The sequence below is a fragment of the Athene noctua genome, chromosome 1, assembly GCF_965140245.1.
Source record: "Athene noctua chromosome 1, bAthNoc1.hap1.1, whole genome shotgun sequence".
Taxonomy (NCBI): domain Eukaryota; kingdom Metazoa; phylum Chordata; class Aves; order Strigiformes; family Strigidae; genus Athene; species Athene noctua.
The window spans coordinates 21,849,698-21,865,363 of NC_134037.1; the positions used below are offsets into that span (position 1 = coordinate 21,849,698).

At 37.7% G+C, this 15,666-nt stretch overlaps 1 protein-coding gene across 19 annotated transcripts in view; it reads left to right on the plus strand.

Moving 5' to 3' along the window:
* Window positions 1–15,666, plus strand: part of MYT1L (myelin transcription factor 1 like) — a 312,706-nt gene that overhangs the window by 124,771 nt on the left and 172,269 nt on the right. The window lies entirely within an intron of this gene.

The window sequence follows — 15,666 nt, forward strand, 5'->3', positions numbered from 1 at the left end:
TAAAAAGTAGAATTTCCCTTAGCATTTCTTTGAGACAGGTGCTAAAAGACATGTGCAGGTTGATTTGCCTCTTCTACAATTTAGATATATACATTTGAGCTCAGTGCCCTAGGCCTCCTTTATAGTCAGCAGCATTTAGAGTGATGAGCTTGGATAGAGTCTTCTGTATTATAGGTATCTTCATTTGGTCAGTGAAGGCTAGCAGTCCCAATAAACTGAGACGTGTAATGTTTGGTGTAGTAGGCTGCTGAACACTTGGCTTTATGTGTCAGCAGTACAGTTTATAAAACATTCTCTTCAACCTTTTTAAAGCTACTGCTACATTTTCATACTTAGAGGAACTATTTTCATGAAACATCGGTGACTATAACGGCCATTGCTTTTGGCAATATCAGGAAAAAGACAGAATTAAAAGCAGTGGCAATATAATTTAGAGGTTATACCATTCAAGGTTAAGTGAGAAAACATTTTTTTACATGGTCTTTGCTTTATCTGTTCTGTTGATAGACACTAGTAGATTGATTATTTGCTACCTTACAATTTTTATGTATATTTGCACTCATTAAAAGGCTAAAAATCACAGCCATCTTTAATTCAGTGTTCTAATCACATAGATGTAGGCGTTTGGACCACTGTCTCTCATGCACATACATAAATGGGTAAGGAGTAGCTTTAATTACAACATGACAAAGAAAAGCTGTGTTCTAGTAGCATCTCTACTTCAATTAGAAAGCAAAAGCTTCTGCTCGTAATTGTTTCTATTAAGATCAGTACATTTTTCTCATTTAGGGCACCAAGAACTACTCAGGAAAGGAAGCATGCCTTTTAAATAGTTTGTAAACTGCTTGTTTTGTTGCTTAAATTGACTGCTTAGACTATGAGTTTATGAGGAAATGGGGTTTGATTTTTTGGATTGTTTTGGTTCTCAATGAACATTTAAGGCTTGGTTAAGATTTCTGTAGTAAACAAAATATATTTTATGCCATGTAAACAAAGTTGTAAAGAGTCATGCATTACACATAGATCTGGTGGTAGAAACATAAAGCTAGTATCAGCAAATGAGAGAATGGGAAACCAGTTGCCTCTTCTTTCTAACGTGCAATCAGTGTAAGAGTATCTATGATGGGCAATTACCTTAACTGCTTGCCTAAAGCAGCAGCGAGTTGCATGATCAGTCCGGTGCACAAGATTATACACTCCCCACTACTTGATGAAGAAATTCAGTCTGCATTGATAGCTATCATATTATTCCAGTGTACTGCTTTTAAACTTGTTAAGAAGCTAAAACAGTACTAAGGTAATCTAGATAGAAAGAAATGGAAAAAAAAAAATATATTTTCAATCATCATAGAACTGCCCAGGATAGAAGGGACCTCAAAAGATCATTTGGTCCTACCTTTTGTAGGAAATGGAGCCTCGATCAGACCTATCCAATTGCATCTGGAAAACAAGTATCAAGAGCTTAAATATCGAATTCCTATTGCAGTTAGTGTAGCAGAGAGTGATAGGTTGATTGCTCAGAATCAGATTGTAAAATCTTTCTGCTGAAAAATCCCAGACGTTTTCATTTATTTGCATTCATTTTATTTAACTGATTTGGCTTTGTTCTAGTTGAAATAGGTAGAAAAAATAAAATGTCATACTTAATTTATAACACAGGATCTCTTCTTCTAGTTGTGGTATTTCTAGCAAAATGAAATCATGAGCATTCCTAATCCTTTGTTTCAGTCTGTGCTGTTTAGTAATCTTTGAGGGAAGAAAGCCAAATAAACAGCTGGCATGTTTTAGCGGTTACTACTAGCTTCTCTCTTGGCTGTCTCTGTCGAATAGGAGGGATTGCCTGGTGAATTTAAACGCAGGGCTGAGTGCCACACATTCTGATCTTACACTTCAACTCTGCGGTTACATTGAGCAGTTTCGGCACAAAGGAGCTCTACAAGCAATGTAGTTGCTCATTGGTAGGAGAGAGCAAATCTTCTCCAGGGCTAACTGCAAACTGCGAAGCAAACTCCTAATAAAGACTGTCACAAACCTTTGAAAATCTCTTTCTAGAGTAGGGCCTGTTTCTCTGGCCATATTCACTGAAATAAATAGACGCTGACATGTGTACGTAAAAAGAAGAGAAGTAACATCCCTCAGTACTTCAAAAAGGTGAAGGCATTGTGCACTTTTTGGGTGATGATGAAATAAGCAGAAAATGGTTATTGATCATGGTAATGAACAACTGGCGGTGAGGATGCAGTATGAGATGGGGTAGTGAAGAAGTTTGTTTCACTTCTGACAATGACTTTTCCCACAAGAAAAAGATTAAGACTTAGTTAATATTCATGAACTAGTATGCATTGTAATTGCAGTCAACAGAACATTTTTTTGTGTGCACAGTGTAGCAATATGCAGACTGTTATTGATTATTTTCATTCTATCTTCCATAATTTCTATTTTAATTTTATCAGTTTGGGTCTGTAGAAATTGAGAAGATCAATATTACTTTAGTGCCTCAGTGTGGTTTTAAAAAACATCATCAGTGTTGAATTAATTAACACCAATGAATTGCACGACTCATTTCCATAATCTTATTCCTGTCTGAGAGTATTTTATCTCCCTTCATCCCTATTCTTCTGTCATAGTATCTAAACTTGTTTGCATCTTCACTCGAGAAGTAGCTAGTATTGAGTTTATACAATGCTGTGAAATCAACAGTACCATTTGAGAAGCAAGGTGCTACTCTGCATTTGTAATGATTTGTATTTATTAGTGAATACAAATTTACATGAATTGCTTAAGTGACTTCAGTAAAAAGTAGATTTGTTCAGTGAATGCTGATAGGTTTGTATCATGGTTAGCGTGAGGAGGTTCCACATCTCACTGTGGCTTCTGGTTGGTATTGTAAAATATGCACATCGAGCTACGAGGTTTAACAAAGCCCGAGTGTGACCTGTGGAGTGTTTAATTCTATTTGGCTGTGTCTGGTTTTATTTTTTTTATGGCAAACTTTTTCACATGGTGTTTCATAGTTCTAGAAATATGATTTATTTTTAAAATCCTGGTTGTAATGCAGTACAAAACGCTGTGATCCCTAGTCTCAGTTGTTTTCTTCCTTGTCCTTATGTCGTTAATGTTCTCCTCTCTAACTGCATGGTTTTTTGTAACTTGTTGAGAGATCAACATACTGACTTAAGTCTCTAGCCCATTATGTCCAGCTACCATAATTTTCAGCCCAGTCCTCCTGTCTTTACTAATTTAAGTCATACATTAAATAGCGGGGTTTCTGTATTTCTTTGGCAGAGTCTGGTATAACTGTCCATACCTTTATACATATCCTGTCTTCAGTTTGTGCTTTGTGAATCCTGATTTAGAAACTTACTAGTACATAACTTAATTGCAATTACACTTCAGAATAATACCAAATAATGCATACATGTATATGCATACAATACTTTTCTATGTAAAGCTTTTAAAGACCCAGGTAACAATTTAAAAATTTGGTAATTTAGTTATCTAAAACCTCTCAAGTGCTAGAACCCTTATTCACATGTCTGTGTACACAAACTTTTACTCTGCAACGTTTTACCTTCATTTAGACATGCAGTGTGAAAATACTGGCTTCTGCAGACAGTGCTCAGAGTCTGTTCTATTTCAAAGCTGCTTGCTGTTTGTACCTTAATCCACACCATTCTAAAGTCTTTTACCCTGAAATCTCTTTTTACCCATCCCACAACCCCTAATGAACTCTGGTAAGTGTGTAAGTCATCTGCCTTTTCTATTGACGGTAATAAATTTAGTTCCCAACTTAGTTAAAATGTATAAATACAGTATCTTTTTGAATGCTGGGATACAGGCCATCCAATACTAGAACTGTACATTCCTTTTCACTGACTGATTCCTTTTTACTTATTCTGGTGTCACTCTTCATTTCATTAATTTTTCATTTTCTGCCTCCAGGAAACTTCTTTCTGATTCTGGCATGTTTCCCTCTTTCTCCCTAGTGAACATACTTGAGACAAAGAAATCTTTTAGCTTTGCAGCACTCTGTGCCTCATCTGTCATCAACTCGCCTCCATCCATCACACCAAGAGACTACAGTCTCCCTCAAAATTCTCCTGATCCTTATCTATTTGTAAAACCTTTTGTTTGTCCTTCTACCATTGACTTGAATTGTTTTAAAATTTTCCTTTCTACTGTGGTGCTTTTTGTTTTTACTGTTTTAACAGATGTCTCAATTATAGCAATAATAGTATTTGACTACTGTTTGTAAGCACAATCTTGGGAGGAAAAAGAAAACATATAGTTAACAGCTGCAGAATGCTTTAGGACTATATCCTCCTGTAGATTTTACACAAAACATTCATTGACTTTTCTGCAGTAGCAGAAGACTTGCCTTTTTTTAAACAAAGAAGCTGGAGTATACATAATGCACAGTTCACTGTAATGGCAGGGACAGAAGCTCAGCCACTATGAGTTGCCTTAGTCACACTAAAGCTCATGGTTTAAACAGTTTCCACTGGTCTGCATCAGGTGAGCTTATTGTTTGCCATGATCTTTTATGCAAGCAGTGAAACCAAAAATATTGTGTTAAGTGACCAGAGAGTTGAATGAGGCCCAGATTCCCAACTGTGATTATTAGCTACTGAAGATAACAGAAGAAAGAGATGGTCTGAATGTATCCTGACTGTGAACAGTGGCCAGTTATGTTAAATTGCCTGCCTCTGTAAGAGTGTCCAATACCCTCTTGAACATGAATAATTTTTAAATTTCAGATGAAGAGACAAGATACACAGATGGATTTCAGGCTTCTTCAAAAACTTATTTAATATCAACTAGCTCAGTTCTGCTGCTACAGTCTATTGTAGTGTACCAAGCAGTGCTTGGATGTGAGGGACAGGGCAGGTGCTCGTGTACTTTGTGTAATGGATGAGCAATTTAGGATTAATGTGTAAATTGCCAGTATGAAACTAAAAGTGTAGCCTTTATTTTCAATAGGTTCTCATGAGTGACATGAAAGGGCTTCAGCAGCCCTTATAAGATGAAAGTTAGCATTTTCTTCTCTGTGAAGAATCTCAGAGCTGAGTACGCCTAGAAGAGACAACTTTTAACTATTACTAAATTAGTTACATCCTACTGTTTAATAAATATTAACCATTTTTTTAAAAAAATTACTGTCTTAGTGGCATGTTGGTCTTGTCTTGTGGACAAATATGTCAGTGCCTACCATCAGCTAGAGTAGACTACAGTCCTTACCGTAAAAAACTAGGAATGTAAGTACCATATAACAGGTGAAAAGCAAATTGATGGTTAAGTGCAAGCAAACTGGAAGACATTCGAGGTCAACATTGCAAGCAGTGATTACAGTATACCTTCTACCTAATCTTTGTCAAGGTTTTGCTTGGGCATCACCACGAATGAAAGACTCAACGAGCAATCAGAGTTGTACAGTTAGCTTTGCAAATGTTAACAGGAAACAATAATGTATGAAAGATAACTCAGAGAAAATGTCAGAGGGTGCTAGAAAATTGAGCAGTTGCATGGTAGAGACTGGCTTTTGTACTTCAAAACTTTTATTTCCAGGCAAGAGTACTCTATATGGCACTGGCTTCAAATTTCTTGTTATCTTGTAAATTTTACATGTCTGAATACTCATTATCACTGTTATATAATACTGTTTTGATTAACTGATACGTCATCAGCTTAGACTTGAATTTTTTGAATTTTTGCAATTCTAATCCAAGATTTTTGCTCAAATCTCTAAGCTACCAACCAAGATATATTCTCAGATAACCCATCCTTTTGTTTAAGAATATATTGAGTTATATTAGAATATATTTCTAATGTATACTAATATATGTTCTAATACATAAATATAATACATATAGTTAACCTTCACCTTCAAACCATCCTGACAATTTCTAAGCCTACCTGAAATCATATTCGGAATGTATCTGCAGTCTTTGAAATGGATATTTTCCTAAAGACTTTCTATTTCCATATGTAGAATTACAGAATCACAGAATAGTTATGGTTGGAAGGGACTTCTGGAGAGCTAGTCCAATCTACCTCCTCAAATCAGAGTGAGCTAGAGCAGGTTTCTCAGGGCTGTGTCTAGCAGGGCTTTGAATGTCTCCATAGATGGAGACTCCACAGTTCTCTGGCCAACCTCTTTCAGTGTTTGATCACCCTCACAGTAAAAAAACCTCCCAACAATTCTCTTGTTTAAATAGAATTTCCTGTATTCTGCCAGGTGGTTGGTTTTTTGTTTGTTTTTTTTTTTTCCTGTTCCCTCTTTTCCTGTTACTGGGTATCACTGAGAAGAGTCTGGCTTCCTCTTCTTTACATGTCTCCATCAGGCATTCATACACACCGGTAAGATCCCCCTAAGCCAGGTAAGTTACAGCTGGTAAGTTCCCCAGGCTAAATAGTCCCAGCTCTGTCAGCCTCTCCTCTTATGAAAGATGTTTCAGACCCTTCATCATCTTTGTGGACCTCTGCAGAACTTGGTATAGTTTGTCCATGTCTCTCTTGTACTGAGGAGCCCAGAATGGGATACAGCACTCCAGAAGCAGCCAGTGCTGTGTAGAGAAGGATCACCTCCAATAACCTGCTGGCAATGTTGTTGGCCTTTTTTGCCACAAGTTTGTTTTGCTGACTCATGGTCAACTTGTCCACCAGGAGGCTCGGGTCCTTCTCTGCAAAGCTGCTTCCCAGTCAGTCTGCTCCTGGCCTTTTCTGATGCCTGAGTGCAGGAACTTGCATTTCCCAGGTGACCAGATCCTGCCTGGTCACTTGATAACCTCATTTTTATAGTTAAAGTATCTTACTTTCCCTTCCTGAGTTTCCTGTTTCACATACAAAATCTTCAGTTTAGGATTTTACATTATGTACTTTTTGAAGACTTGTCATGTGTGAATCAGATTCAGTGATGAGCTAACCCAAATTCTAGGGGTATTCAGATACAGATTTGGTTTCTTACCTCAAATTATTTTGGTTTTGGATTGTATAATTAAACAATGGTTAAAAAATGTTTTCTGATTCATAATTTCAGCCAAAAATTCTGCAATCTTATCTTCTATCTGTGTTTATGAAAGGCTAAGAACAGAATAGGGTTGCACATACTCCTTCTTGACAGAGCATTCCTCCAGATAAATACCCTGATGGTTTTCACTGTCTCTTTGCATTGTCTTCTTACACTTTCTGACTTTGTTGTTGATTTTCCACAAAAAATACTGGGCACCAACCCTTCTGTACCCTTCTGGACCTTTCAAGGGACTTAGAGTCCCTTGAATTTCCCAGCACAAGACCTAATGGTATGACACGCACTACCATGTTATCATATGACATGATGTTTCCATTTTTTCTTCAAAAATCCTACGGTCTAGGCAGAAGATTCAGGCCTGTCCTTTATAGTAATGTTGATATTGCTGTGTCAGGTCTACTGCAGCAGCTGGTAACCTGGAGCGTGTAGTGCCTGGAGGATATATGTGCCTTCTATGGTTGGAGAAGTGTCAGCACCACAGCTTTGTCACACTCTTGCAAAACAAGTGCCTGTATGAAGTAACTGTTGTCTGTTTGGCCCAGTAGGGCTGGTGGTTGAGAGTCTTGGTTAGGATTAGGAAATTAATAGAATCATTCAAGGTCAGGAAGGGCAGCTTTTGCTTGGGACAGGGATTCGACATTTTAGGAAATCCTCAGAAAGCTGACGTTTAGCTTGTAGGTGGCAAAATGCCATCCTGGGCGAGACTTTCACTGGATAACCATATACTTCACTGGAATATTGAAAGGCGGAAAGTCCTCTTGCTATGTTCAAACAACAGAGAACTTTTAGTACTTGTACTGTATCACCAACTTGCCTAGGGGCACCACCCAGGAGCAGTAAGTAATCTCCCTCCAACATCAGATAAATTGCAGGCCTGGACTAGCAGTAAGACACTGCTATCTGTCCAGGGTTTCCTTCACCCATTTCCAGTGTGGTCTGCCCAGACACCAGATTACCTGCTTCTCCCAACCTGAGACCGCCATCACTTACCAGACATCCACTAGATCACTGCTAGGTTTTCAGCTAAATTGGTTCTCCAACTGCCCTGGATGATATGGGTAAAGACACAGACTTCCTGGGTTACTTGCTCCAAGAGCCTACTCCAGCACTATTGGGAAAGACCTAAATATGTTGGACAATGAGAATCAGCAGAACATAGATGAGTCTTTTGTGTCTTTTCATTTTGAGGAAATGGGGCAAGGCTATACAGGGCAAAGGAATAAAAGGAATATAGTTCTTAGGTGGTGGTTACACAAGTGAAAAATAGGACAAAGGTGGGATATATTCCCACAAGTGAGCCTTTCCCCAACTTCATATTGTCACAGTTCATCCAGCGGCTCTGGTATAAGAAATTATTGTATAAATAAGGTGTTTTAAAATATTACTCCTTGTTAACAGCATCACTGTTTGTATCTGGCAGTAAGTAATGTTTGTTTTCTTAAAAACTATTTAAAAAAACAACAGTGTGGCTACTTTCATGACATAATGACATTTGGACTTGAAATATACCGTTCCCTTCTCTCACCCTGGAAGACAAATGCCATCATTGTATACCCTTATTCTGGGTCAAGCTCTTTGCTTCTAATATGTAAAAAAGCATCCTCAGATGACACTGAAAGAGTAATTGGACCAAGAGTGTATTTGCAAGATAGAGCAGAGACATCTGGCATCAGAACCGGGGAGCATGTGGAGGATGGAGAAATGCTGGAGTGTGGCTGGGTGACATCCTCCAGTGAGGCACTCAGAGTTGGCAGGTGCTTGGGGCAACTGTCTCTTGCTCCATGCTAGGTGGTGAGCACAGCAGTGGTGCCTACTCACTGCTTTCGCAGGTTCAGAGTCATACTTTTAGCATGACTACTGGAGGAAGGCCAAACAGGAACAGATGGGTAGGGAAGGATGTGTGTGAATATAGATGGTGGAGATGGCATAAGCCTTCATGCAGAGGAGCCGAGGGTACAGCTAAATAGTGTTTTATAAAACTTACTTTTTTAGCAGTTGCATGGGCTGGGAATCCATCCATTTCCACTGTAAAGTGTGTCCTAACCCTTGCAGACAGATAAGAAAGAGTACAGGAGAGAAGAACAGGCTTAACTCTTCAATGTTGAGTCTTATTAATGAACAAGCAGGGGATTTCACCATGGATTGGATGGTCTTGTCCTGCTTTTTATGGTAAAACCTGGAAGAGTTTATTAAGCTTTGAGAACTGTAAGTGGAGAAAAGTGGGATATAATTGTTGGAAGAAGTGGAGGAGAGACTTAGAAGGAATGGTGAGAGAGATGAGGTGAGAACAAAATTCAGCTTTTGTTTTTCAGCTTTGAAGTAGCTAAGTTAACAGTCATGATACCAGGTGTGGATGTAGAGGAATGATCTCCCCAATGTACTTACAGTTTGGATTTGCATTGCTTTTGTTTCTGAAAATTTGTCCATCTAAATTGTACTCAAATTTGTCAATAAATAGGGAGGGCCTTCCAGAGACTACATTGAAGCAGAGGGTAAATGCACACAAGGACAGTGAATTGCACAGTAGGCAACTTAATTTGATGTGTTCTGATGTTGAGTCAGTCTTGTGGGGAGTGCTAGTGGGTTTTGTCCTGGTTTCAGCTAGCCAGTGCACTGGCTCCACAATGCTCCGTGATGACTGTGATGATGGGTTTGTCTGACTCAGACTGCTTTGCTACAGGCTGTCTTCCAGGGGTTAAGACAGCAATCTGCATCTCTGCTGGGATGAGGTCCAGAAGCAGGTATTCCATCTCTTTAGTGCCACTACTGAATTTGGCATAGAGCTAGGAAGGTGGTCTCTTGTATTCTGGTTAGTGACTTGTTTAAAGGACATCGTGAACTTGTAATGCTAGTTGTGGATGACCAGTGCTGTTCACACAGTGACTCTAGCTTTGGTGGTGGTCTGTTCCTGTCTAGGCTTCAGTGGGGCCTCAGCTGCTTCTCTTCACATCACAAATATCTAATTGTCACACAGGAAGTCACAGGCAGCTGAAGGAGAGGAGCAGACAGGGCTCTTTATGTAGGGGTTCAGCAGTGGTTCAGCACTTTGGATGTGCAAAATACAAGGGGGAGATGGACCAAGTGTTACAAAAGCCTTTCTAAAGGATATAAGAAATCTTATGGCATAGATACCATCGCTGGTGTTGTCTCATTCCTCGTCCTCAGGTGCCCTAAAAATGCCTGCAACATAGACACATATGGGATATTCCCATCTGGGAAGCAGTCTTCATGCTAGTGTAACCAAGGAGGTCTCCCAGCTGGATACATGAGTCAGAAACAAGAAAAGTTCTTGTAATCGGGGTATTGCAAAGTTTTTAATCTCTTGTACCATGAAAAAGTAAGCCTTGCCAAAATGCTAGTACAGAAAGTAAGGTAACTATCTAGTTTGCCTCCACACAAGGATTTCCAGTTGATTGGAGTTGAATGAGAAGGGAAGCCAAAAGCAGCAGGTGCATTCTTCCCTTGTGCTGAGATGCCCAGGTATCTCTTGTACCGGATCAGTTTTGCACATAGGTCAGGATGTCTGAGAAACACAAATTGCTTTTTTTTAAAAGGATTTAAAAGTTTTGATGGTAGAAGACTAATGTGTTTTCCATACTAGGACTTGCTGAATTGAGATCTGCTTTTCTGTGTATTATATTGATCAATTCTATACAATACTGCAGTTAACCTGGCTTTTTAAGCTGTTCTTTGATGTATTATAATGTTGGATTTTTTTTTCTTAATAGAGAAAAAGAAGAAAATACCCCTGGCCTGAGCCTGAAATTCTTTATATGTGGATGCACTTTATTTCGACATGAAAATCCACTTACATACTTCCCTGTGATTCAAGATAAACTGGGGGGCAGTCTGTATTGTTGCCCAGATTAAGATTTCTGGTTTGAATTTAGCTTCTTAGCTGTTTAACAATACATATGTTTATTTCTGTAGACAGTGAGAGCAAAGGAGTGTGTTGCCACAGTGACCCAAAACAGTGTAGTAAGGGCAGTAACGCCTTCTGTTCTGCCCTGTGTGTCTCTATAGCACATTGTTGCTTAAAATGTTATGGAACTCATACTTATGAAGCAAGTAGACAATAACAGCATTTTACTGACACAAGGAAAACATAACCTCTCATCATTACACCTTGTATTAGTGGACTACTAAAAATACTTGAAGTATTTTGATTCCTAGTTTGCTTCACTAACTGTTAATTAATTTCTTTTTCTTAAAATAAGCGTAGAATCTAGTAGTTTACTTCATTTCATGTTTTTTTTCTTTCTTAGTGCTGAGCAGCAGTGAAAGTTTGTGTAATTCATGTATTTATGGTTGAATGCTCATAATAGACTATGTTTAAGTCTATTATGGTCCACAGAGTAAAAACTGCACAAACTAAGTCTTAGGGACAAAATTTACATCATCTTTCAGAACTACTGACAGGCACACTGGACTATTTGTATTTTTGGTTAGTGCTCAATTTATTTTTGGCATGTAGGCAATATTTAATAATAACAGTATATAAGGTGACACAATTCATATAAATGTTACAAACAGCAAGAATACAGGCTACAGTTTTATTAGTGATAATAATAAAGGAAATGGCCCACATGAAATGAGTACAAAGACCCCAAATAATAAGGCAGTGTGTGAGTCCTAAAATATATTATTCTGGACCAATTTAACAATCCACATCTCCCTCAAAGAAAATAAAAGCATCAGACACAGAAAGGCAGAGCAAAAGCATTAGAATTTAACAGTGTGATGGTCAGGGGTTTATTCCCTGAAGAAGATGATTAGACTTTCAAAACGTACCCAAATTAAGCTCTGGAGTGATGCCAATGCTGCAGAGTCCTTAAGAGAGTTCAAAGATGTAGCCTAGCAGCCTTCACCTTTGCTGTGCTGTATATCCTCTTTAGATCTTGCTCTGGTGATGTTAACTGCTTAATTCCCAAGTGAAACAATGCGATCTAACCCTCAGGAATCATTTATAATGCATATTATCTATCTCATATGGATTATCTGATTTTACTGAATAGAACTGTTTTATATTATATCCTTGAATACCATGGTGGTAAGCATACTAGATATAAATATCTAGTCAGAGAAAAGAAGTTCTACTCACTGATTTTGTCTCTTCTGAAAGATATACTTGCAAGCTCTGTTCAAAAATAATTTCCAAAAGTTCTGGCGTTAGCTTTAAAAAAATTCACCACTGCAGCTGGACCTGCAAGATGTTACTCTCATTGAGACATGAGCAGGTTTGTTAAGAAAGGGAGGTTCAGGTGAATAAAGTGGGAAAAACAGTAAACTGTTTTACAGTCTTTCTTACTTGAATGTATGTTGTCTACACACTATTTATAAGAGACATTGAGTATCCGTGACAAAAGTTGTATGCCTGTTAATGTTAGCACACTATGCTAAAATGTCCTTGAAGCACATAAATTTAGGACAATACAAGTAGATACAACATAATCGCAGATAATTTCTTCCTCCCTGATCCTCCAAGGTTATTATGAGCAACTGATTTGTAAATGCAAAATGATACAGATTACCCCAGTACGTACTGTATACGTCACTTATGCTTATAGCACTCTTTTTTGAAATATTGGTAAGCTTGTCAATATTAGTCTTCCAGAAGCTTGTGACTCACTGTTTAGATTATATCTTACAACTCAGTTTTCTGGATTGTTGAGGATGTTTAGCATTTGAAAGACCAGGTTAGAATGATTAATCTTATAGTTATGTACATCTGTTAAATTATTCAAGTCTTGACCTATAATAGGCTTTGAGATGACTAGGGGTTTGAGCAGATTAAGTTTTCTTGCAGGGATAGATATTCATGCACAGCTGAATCCATATACTCAGCAGCAAAGGTCTTGTGGTCCAGCACTGAAACAGCTTGACATGCATAACTTCCACTGCAATCAGTGGGACTAATAGATGCTGAAAAAGGGCTATTGTCTTGCAATTGGTACAAGACTTGAAAACAGAAATATAAATCTTTTCAGATAAATTCTTTTTACTGTGTTTTTAACCCTTATTACTGTTTTTTCCAAATTTTGGCAAATGTGCACGTGCTTAATTTACTACGATGAGCATTTCTCTTTAACTGTCACATTAAAGTTGATTTGTAGGTAATTGCAGACTGGAGCAATCTCTGCAAAATGATAGATAGTCACAGGATTGAGTCCACTGTATTGTTGTACAAATTGTCATGACAGTTGCCATTTCTGGTTCTTGTTATAATACATGTCATAAGTAATGGATTAACTTTATGACATTTTCTCACTGTTGTCCTAGCTTTTGTCACTGCCACCAGAATGTATTATCAGAGACAAACAGAGATGCCAACCATTAAAAAGTGAATGTAATTAATTTTTTGTCACAAATTTTTATAAGAATACCTATCATGATATTAACCTCCAGTTATGGAATAAAGTGATTAAATACTGCTTCAAAATAATAATAATTACTGGAAATATAAACACCCTCGTTCATTTTTTGGTAGCACACATTCTAATATTGCTCTATAATATGATAAGGTAAATTGATGCATTTTAAAAATATGTTTTTGCAAACTGTAAACAGAAGGGGTATTTTGGAGTGCATCTGGTACGTGTTTAAGATAAAGTTTAAAATATATATAAATTGTGTAATATTATAGCTGGATATCTGGTAGGAAATTAGGTTGATTTTAAATTTAGTTTGCCTTTTACCATCAGTCATATTTTTTAAAAAATCCCATGTAATAAGTGTTCTTTATTGTCACCAGGGAGTGAATTAGAGACTTGTGAAAAAAAAAAAAAAAAGAGAGAGAGTGGGCATTTGAAATTTGAAATAAAAACAGGTAAGACTGCAATCTACCACCCTTTAAAAATCAGTGGAAGTGGTCCTTCTGACTTCAGTGAAAACTGGATCATAAGAGTGAACAGGCATCATCTTCCATGCTGCAGAGAGGATTCCAACAGTAGTCTTATTAAATAATAATGAGTGGTTAATCAGATAAAGGAAGGAGAAATGGGAAGACTTAGAAGAACAAAAAGTGTACTTTAAAGAAAACAAAGATGTACTGAGAAGGAAGAAAGAAAAGGAATTAAGAGCTTACTGAGAAAAGGAGAAAACATTGCAAAACATAGTACAAAGAGAGAGGGGTAAAAATGGATGATAAAAAGTGGTGTAAAGGAGGATACTGCAGAGGGAGGTGGCCAGTAGAGATAAAACAAAGGACTGTAGAAATTGGAAAGCAGTCAATGATGATGTCCTTTCCTGCCAGTAGCAGCACCTCAGGAACTTTGGTTTCCAGAAGAGATGAGTGAAATCACAAGCTCTGGCAAGGGATACATAAATCACCTCACAAAAGGTAGGAGAGGAAATCTGGGATGTGTTGACTTGTGGAGGTAGGTAGGGAATTGAAAAGAGTATTGCATATACTACCAAAAAATGACTGTTGGTATATTTTTAAATGTGTGAAATTTTTAGGGTTTTTTTCTGACAAACTAGCAAAAATCATGTGCATATTTGCGATCTCCAGTTATTCAGCTTGTTAAAGAACTAGAGAGGACACTGACCAGAAGCACTCTGTAGGCTAACTTACTGAACTTCAACCTTACCTTTAACTCCACTAACTCTTCAAGGCATTATGCGTGACATCTCTATGTACTTATGAACAAAGAATGCTAACTGCTGCTGACACAAAAGCCAAAATTTATCCTTGGTGTATTTACAACGAGTACTACCAGAGACAAATTTCCCCCCATATTCTTAACTCAAGCATTCAGTGTGAAATACAGTTCTTCAAGACATTATTAACTCTGCTGTGCTGCTAGAACTGTTTGATACTACAGGCCCCACAGGTCATATTCCATTTATTTCTATAACCATTGAAGTCTGTGTCAAGACTGGTGGACAATTTAAGGATTAAATCTAAACTGTTCAGTGCATTATTTCAAGCTTCATAACTACAGAAATGTTGAACAAATAGGAAAGATTTGGCAATGTCAATTAAAAGCATCTAGGAGGTAGGACCACCACCACCACCCCCGTGAGAAATCAGTAGTGAACTAGGGAGTAAGAGTTGTCCTGGGAACTGCTAACTATCTCCAATTCAAAGCAGAGCATTAGCTTTCAATGAATCACCTTTTCAGACCGCATAAAATGCACAGGAGTGAGGTGAGGTGAAAGAAAAAGCAGAGTTGCTGAATTTAGTTTTGATTTAAAAATTAGAATTAAAAGATGGGTGAAAAAAGCCCCAACAATTAATTTCCTTGTAAAAGTCTTAATCATTGGGCCAATTTATGTGCTGTTTAGACCACCTCCTATAATCTGAATGCTAGGACCTGGAGAGGGTCTATTACCTGCAGGCTGTTTTAACTTGCCTTTCACTATCTATTTAAAATACAATACAAAATTCCCAACTTTGTCTTCAGAGTCCACATGTTATATGGATAAAACAAGGTATTATTTTCCATTTAAAAGATAATATTTATGTCCTGAGGCATTTTGTTCAGAAACATTACAGTACTGCACTGTGTTCATGTGCACCACCATTGTCTTTCGGAGAAGTCAGAGTTCAGGAATTTCATGACACACTTTCTTCTAGGGAACAGTGTCTTTGTCTGTACTGTATCTTTCATTGTGCCTTGCGGTTATGGTAGTCATGT